The sequence below is a fragment of the Aegilops tauschii genome, chromosome 3, assembly GCF_002575655.3.
Source record: "Aegilops tauschii subsp. strangulata cultivar AL8/78 chromosome 3, Aet v6.0, whole genome shotgun sequence".
Taxonomy (NCBI): Eukaryota; Viridiplantae; Streptophyta; class Magnoliopsida; order Poales; family Poaceae; genus Aegilops; species Aegilops tauschii.
In genome coordinates this window covers 117946710-117954475 of record NC_053037.3, presented here as the reverse complement: position 1 = coordinate 117954475, position 7766 = coordinate 117946710, and positions in this window count along the sequence as shown.

The following is a 7766-nucleotide window of genomic DNA, read 5'->3' as shown; positions in this document are numbered from 1 at the left end:
CAATTTACCACTATTGTTTTGGGGTTATGCATTAGAGACAGCTGCATTCACGTTAAATAGGGCACCATCTAAATCCGTTGAGACGACAACGTATGAACTGTGGTTTGGCAAGAAACCTAAGCTGTCGTTTCTTAAAGTTTGGGGTTGCGATGCTTATGTGAAAAAGCTTCAGCCTGATAAGCTCGAACCCAAATCGGAGAAGTGCGTCTTCATAGGATACCCAAAAGAAACGGTTGGGTATTGAAGGAAATATGCCCTAGAGGCAATAATAAAGTTATTATTTATTTCCTTATATCATGATAAATGTTTATTATTCATGCTAGAATTGTATTAACCGGAAACATAATACTTGTGTGAATACATAGACAAACAGAGTGTCACTAGTATGCCTCTACTTGACTAGCTCGTTGATCAAAGATGGTTATGTTTCCTAGCCATTGACATGAGTTGTCATTTGATTAACGGGATTACATCATTAGGAGAATGATGTGATTGACTTGACCCATTCCGTTAGCTTAGCACTCGATCGTTTAGTATTCTTCTATTGCTTTCTTCATGACTTATACATGTTCCTATGACTATGAGATTATGCAACTCCCGTTTACCGGAGGAACACTTTGTGTGCTACCAAACATCACAACGTAACTGGGTGATTATAAAGGTGCTCTACAGGTGTCTCCGAAGGTACTTGTTGGGTTGGCGTATTTCGAGATTAGGATTTGTCACTCCGATTGTCGGAGAGGTATCTCTGGGCCCACTCGGTAATGCACATCACTATAAGCCTTGCAAGCATTGCAACTAATGAGTTAGTTGCGGGATGATGTATTACAGAACGAGTAAAGAGACTTGCCGGTAATGAGATTGAACTAGGTATTAAGATACCGACGATCGAATCTCGGGCAAGTAACATACCGATGATAAAGGGAACAATGTATGTTGTTATGCGGTTTGACCGATAAAGATCTTCATAGAATATGTAGGAGCCAATATGAGCATCCAGGTTCCGCTATTGGTTATTGACCGGAGACATGTCTCAGTCATGTCTACATAGTTCTTGAACCCGTAGGGTCCGCACGCTTAAAGCTTGATGACGGTTATATTATGAGTTTATGTGTTTTGATGTACCGAAGATAGTTCGGAGTCCCGGATGTGATCACGGACATGACGAGGAGTCTCGAAATGGTCAAGACATAAAGATTGATATATTGGAAGCCTATATTTGGATATCGGAAGTGTTCCGGGTGAAATCTGGATTTTACCGGAGTACCGGGGGTTACCGGAACCCCCCTCGGGGGTTTAATGGGCCAAGATGGGCCTTAGTGGAGAAGAGGAGGGGCGGCCAGGGCAGGCCACGCGCCCCCTCCCCCTCTAGTCCTAATTGGACAAAGAGGGGGGCGGCGCCCCCTTTCCTTCCTCTCTCCCTCCTCCTTCCCCCTTCTCCTACTCCAACTAGGAAAGGAGGGAGTCCTACTCCCGGTGGGAGTACGACTCCTCCCTGGCGCGCCTCCTCCTGGCCGGCCGCCTCTCCCCCCTTGCTCCATTATATACGTGGGCAGGGGGGCACCTCTAGACACAACAATTGATCCGTTGGATCTCTTAGCCGTGTGCGGTGCCCCCCTCCACCACAGTCCACCTCGATAATATCTTAGCGGTGCTTAGGCGAAGCCCTGCGTCAGTAGAACATCAATCGTCACCATGCCGTCATGCTGACGGAATTCTCCCTCAAAGCTCGGCTGGATCGGAGTTCGAGGGACGTCATTGAGCTGAACGTGTGCTGAACTCGGAGGTGCCGTACGTTCGGTACTTGATCGGTCGGATCATGAAGAGGTACGACTACATCAACCGCGTTGTGCTAACGCTTCCGCTTTCGGTCTATGAGGGTACGTGGACAACACTCTCCCCTCTTGTTGCTATGCATCACCATGATCCTGTGTGTGCGTAGGAATTTTTTTGAAATTACTACGTTCCCCAATAGTGGCATCCAAGCCAGGTTTTATGCGTAGAAGTTATATGCACGAGTAGAACACAAGTGAGTTGTGGGCGATATAAGTCATACTGCTTACCAGCATGTCATACTTTGGTTCAGCGGTATTGTTGGATGAAGCGGCCCGGACCGACATTACGCGTACGCTTACGCGAGACTGGTTCTACTGACGTGCTTTGCACACAGGTGGCTGGCGGGTGTCAGTTTCTCCAACTTTAGTTGAACCGAGTGTGGCTACGCCCGATCCTTGAGAAGGTTAAAACAACACTAACTAGACAAACTATCGTTGTGGTTTTGATGCGTAGGTAAGAACGGTTCTTGCTCAGCCCGTACCAACCATGTGATGATCGGGTGTGATAAGCTCTACGTTCACATACAACGGGTGCAAGATAGTTTTGCACGTGCGGAATACTCGGGTTAAACTTGACGAGCCTAGCATGTACAGACATGGCCTCGAAACACTGGAGACCGAAAGGTCGAGCGTGAATCATATAGTAGATATGATCAACATAGTGATGTTCACCATTGAAACTACTCCATCTCACGTGATGATCGGACATGGTTTAGTTGATTTGGATCACGTGATCACTTGGAGGATTAGAGGGATGTCTATCTAAGTGGGAGTTCTTAAGTAATATGATTAATTGAACTTAAATTTATCATGAACTTAGTACCTGATAGTATTTTGCTTGTCTATGTTGATTGTAGATAGATGGCCCATGTTGTTGTTCCGTTGAATTTTAATGCGTTCCTTGAGAAAGCAAAGTTGAAAAATGATGGTAGCAATTACACGGACTGGGTCCGTAACTTGAGGATTATCCTCATTGCTGCACAGAAGAATTACGTCCTGGAAGCACCGCTAGGTGCCAGACCTGCTGCAGGAGCAACACCAGATGTTATGAACGTCTGGCAGACCAAAGCTGATGACTACTCGATAGTTCAGTGTGCCATGCTTTACGGCTTAGAACCGGGACTTCAACGACGTTTTGAACGTCATGGAGCATATGAGATGTTTCAGGAGTTGAAGTTAATATTTCAAGCAAATGCCCAGATTGAGAGATATGAAGTCTCCAATAAGTTCTACAGCTGTAAGATGGAGGAGAATAGTTCTGTCAGTGAGCATATACTCAGAATGTCTGGATATAACAATCACTTGATTCAACTGGGAGTTAATCTTCCGGATGATAGCGTCATTGACAGAATTCTTCAATCACTGCCACCAAGCTACAAGAGCTTCGTGATGAACTATAACATGCAAGGGATAGATAAGACAATTCCCGAGCTCTTCGCAATGCTAAAGGCTGCGGAGGTAGAAATCAAGAAGGAGCATCAAGTGTTGATGATCAACAAGACCACCAGTTTCAAGAAAAAGGGCAAAGGGAAGAAGAAGGGGAACTTCAAGAAGAACAGCAAACAAGTTGCTGCTCAGGAGAAGAAACCCAAGTCTGGACCTAAGCCTGAGACTGAGTGCTTCTACTACAAACAGACTGGTCACTGGAAGCGGAACTGCCCCAAGTATTTGGCGGATAAGAAGGATGGCAAGGTGAACAAAGGTATATGTGATATACATGTTATTGATGTGTACCTTACTAATGCTCGCAGTAGCACCTGGGTATTTGATACTGGTTCTGTTGCTAATATTTACAACTCGAAATAGGGACTACAGATTAAGCAAAGATTGGCTAAGGACGAGGTGACGATGCGCGTGGGAAATGGATCCAAAGTCGATGTGATCGCAGTCGGCACGCTACCTCTACATCTACCTTCGGGATTAGTTTTAGACCTGAATAATTGTTATTTGGTGCCAGCGTTGAGCATGAACATTATATCTGGATCTTGTTTAATGCGAGACGATTATTCATTTAAATCAGAGAATAATGGTTGTTCTATTTATATGAGTAATATCTTTTATGGTCATGCACCCTTGAAAAGTGGTCTATTTTTGTTGAATCTCGATAGTAGTGATACACATATTCATAATATTGAAGCCAAAAGATGCAGAGTTGATAATGATAGTGCAACTTATTTGTGGCATTGCCGTTTAGGTCATATTGGTGTAAAGCGCATGAAGAAACTCCATACTGATGGACTTTTGGAACCACTTGATTATGAATCACTTGGTACTTGCGAACTGTGCCTCATGGGCAAGATGACTGAAACGCCGTTCTCCGGAACTATGGAGCGAGCAACAGATTTGTTGGAAATCATACATACAGATGTATGTGGTTCGATGAATGTTGAGGCTCGCGGCGGGTATCGTTATTTTCTCACCTTCATAGATGATTTAAGCAGATATGGGTATATCTACTTAATGAAACATAAGTCTGAAACATTTGAAAAGTTCAAAGAATTTCAGAGTGAAGTAGAAAATCATCGTAACAAGAAAATAAAGTTTCTATGATATGATCGTGGAGGAGAATAATTGAGTTACAAGTTTGGTCTTCATTTGAAACAATGCGGAATAGTTTCGCAACTCACGCCACCCGGAACAACACAACGTAGTGGTGTGTCCGAACGTCGTAATCATACTTTACTAGATATGGTGCGATCTATGATGTCTCTTACTGATTTACCGCTATCTTTTTGGGGTTATGTCTTAGAGACGGCTGCATTCACGTTAAATAGGGCACCATCAAAATCTGTTGAGACGACGCCTTATGAACTGTGGTTTGCAAGAAACCAAAGTTGTCGTTTCTTAAAGTTTGGGGCTGCGATGCTTATGTGAAAAAGCTTCAACCCGATAAGCTCGAACCCAAATCGGAGAAATGTGTCTTCATAGGATACCCAAAGGAAACTGTTGGGTACACCTTCTATCACAGATCTGAAGGCAAGACTTTTGTTGCTAAATTTGGATCCTTTCTAGAGAAGGAGTTTCACTCGAAAGAAGTGAGTGGGAGGAAAGTAGAACTTGATGAGGTAACTGTACCTGCTCCCTTATTGGAAAGTAGTTCATCACAGAAACCGGTTCCTCTGACACCTACACCAATTATTGAGGAAGTTAATGATGATGATCATGAAACTTCAGATCAAGTTGTTACTGAACCTCATAGGTCAACCAGAGTAAGATCCGCACCAGAGTGGTACGGTAATCCTGTTCTGGAGGTTATGTTACTAGACCATGACGAACGTACGAACTATGAAGAAGCGATGGTGAGCCCAGATTCCGCAAAATGGCTTGAGGCCATGAAATCTAAGATGGGATCCATGTATGAGAACAAAGTGTGGACTTTGGTTGACTTGCCTGATGATCGGCAAGCCATTGAGAATAAATTGATCTTCAAGAAGAAGACTGACGCTGACGGTAATGTTACTGTCTATAAAGCTCGACTTGTTGCAAAAGGTTTTCGACAAGTTCAAGGGATTGACTATGATGACACTTTCTCACACGCAGCGATGCTTAAGTCTGTCCGAATCATGTTAGCAATTGCCGCATTTTATGATTATGAAATTTGGCAAATGGATGTCAAAACTGCATTCCTGAATGGATTTCTGGAAGAAGAGTTGTATATGATGCAACCGGAAGGTTTTGTCGATCCAAAGGGAGCTACCAAAGTGTGCAAGCTCCAGCGATCCATTTATGGACTGGTGCAAGCCTCTCGGAGTTGGAATAAACGCTTTGATAGTGTGATTAAAGCATATGGTTTTATACAGACTTTTGGAGAAGCCTGTATTTACAAGAAAGTGAGTGGGAGCTCTGTAGCATTTCTGATATTATATGTGGATGCCATATTGCTGATTGGAAATGATATAGAATTTCTGGATAGCATAAAGGGATACTTGAATAAGAGTTTTTCAATGAAGGACCTCGGTGAAGCTGCTTATATATTGGGCATCAAGATCTATAGAGATAGATCAAGACGCTTAATTGGACTTTCACAAAGCACATACCTTGACAAAGTTTTGAAGAAGTTCAAAATGGATCAAGCAAAGAAAGGGTTTTTGTTTGTGTTACAAGGTGTGAAGTTGAGTAAGACTCAATGCCCGACCACTGCAGAAGATAGAGAGAAGATGAAAGATGTTCCCTATGCTTCAGCCATAGGCTCTATCATGTATGCAATGCTGTGTACCAGACCTGATGTGTGCCTTGCTATAAGTTTAGCAGGGAGGTACCAAAGTAATCCAGGAGTGGATCACTAGACAGCGGTCAAGAACATCCTGAAATACCTGAAAAGGACTAAGGATATGTTTCTCGTTTATGGAGGTGACAAAGAGCTAGTCGTAAATGGTTACGTCGATACAAGCTTTGACACGGATCCGGATGATTCTAAATCACAAACCGGATATGTATTTACATTGAATGGTGGAGCTATAAGTTGGTGCAGTTCTAAACAAAGCGTTGTGGCGGGATCTACGTGTGAAGTGGAGTACATAGCTGCTTCGGAAGCAGCAAATGAAGGAGTCTGGATGAAGGAGTTCATATCCGATCTAGGTGTCATACCTAGTGCATCGGGTCCAATGAAATTCTTTTGTGACAATACTGGTGCAATTGCCTTGGCAAAGGAATCCAGATTTCACAAGAGAACCAAGCACATCAAGATACGCTTCAACTCCATCCGGGATCAAGTCCAGGTGGAAGACATAGAAATTTGCAAGATACATACGGATCTGAATGTTGCAGACCCGTTGACTAAGCCTCTTCCACGAGCAAAACATGATAAGCACCAAGGCTCCATGGGTGTTAGAATCATTACTGTGTAATCTAGATTATTGACTCTAGTGCAAGTGGGAGACTGAAGTAAATATGCCCTAGAGGCAATAATAAAGTTATTATTTATTTCCTTATATCAAGATAAATGTTTATTATTCATGCTAGAATTGTATTAACCGGAAACATAATACTCGTGTGAATACATAGACAAACAGAGTGTCACTAGTATGCCTCTACTTGACTAGCTCGTTGATCAACAATGGTTATGTTTCCTAGCCATTGACATGAGTTGTCATTTGATTAACAGGATCACATCATTAGGAGAATGATGTGATTGACTTGACCCATTACGTTAGCTTAGCACTCGATCGTTTAGTATTCTTCTATTGCTTTCTTCATGACTTATACATGTTCCTATGACTATGAGATTATGCAACTCCCGTTTACCGGAGGAACACTTTGTGTGCTACCAAACGTCACAACGTAACTGGGTGATTATAAAGGTGCTCTACAGGTGTCTCCGAAGGTACTTATTGGGTTGGCATATTTCGAGATTAAGATTTGTCACTCCGATTGTCGGAGAGGTATCTCTGGGCCCACTCGATAATGCACATCACTATAAGCCTTGCAAGCATTGCAACTAATGATTTAGTTGCGGGATGATGTATTACGGAATGAGTAAAGAGACTTGCCGGTAACGAGATTGAACTAGGTATTAAGATACCGACGATCGAATCTCGGGCAAGTAACATACTGATGAAAAAGGGAACAACGTATGTTGTTATGCGGTTTGACCGATAAAGATCTTCGTAGAATATGTAGGAGCCAATATGAGCATCCAGCTTCCGCTCTTGGTTATTGACCGGAGACATGTCTCAGTCATGTCTACATAGTTCTCGAACCCGTAGGGTCCGCACGCTTAAAGTTCGATGACGGTTATATTATGAGTTTATGTGTTTTGATGTACTAAAGATAGTTCGGAGTCCCGGATGTGATCACGGACATGACGAGGAGTCTCGAAATGGTCGAGATATAAAGATTGATATATTGGAAGCCTATATTTGGATATCGGAAGTGTTCCGGGTGAAATCGGGATTTTACCGGAGTACCGGGGGTAACCAGAACCCCCCGGGG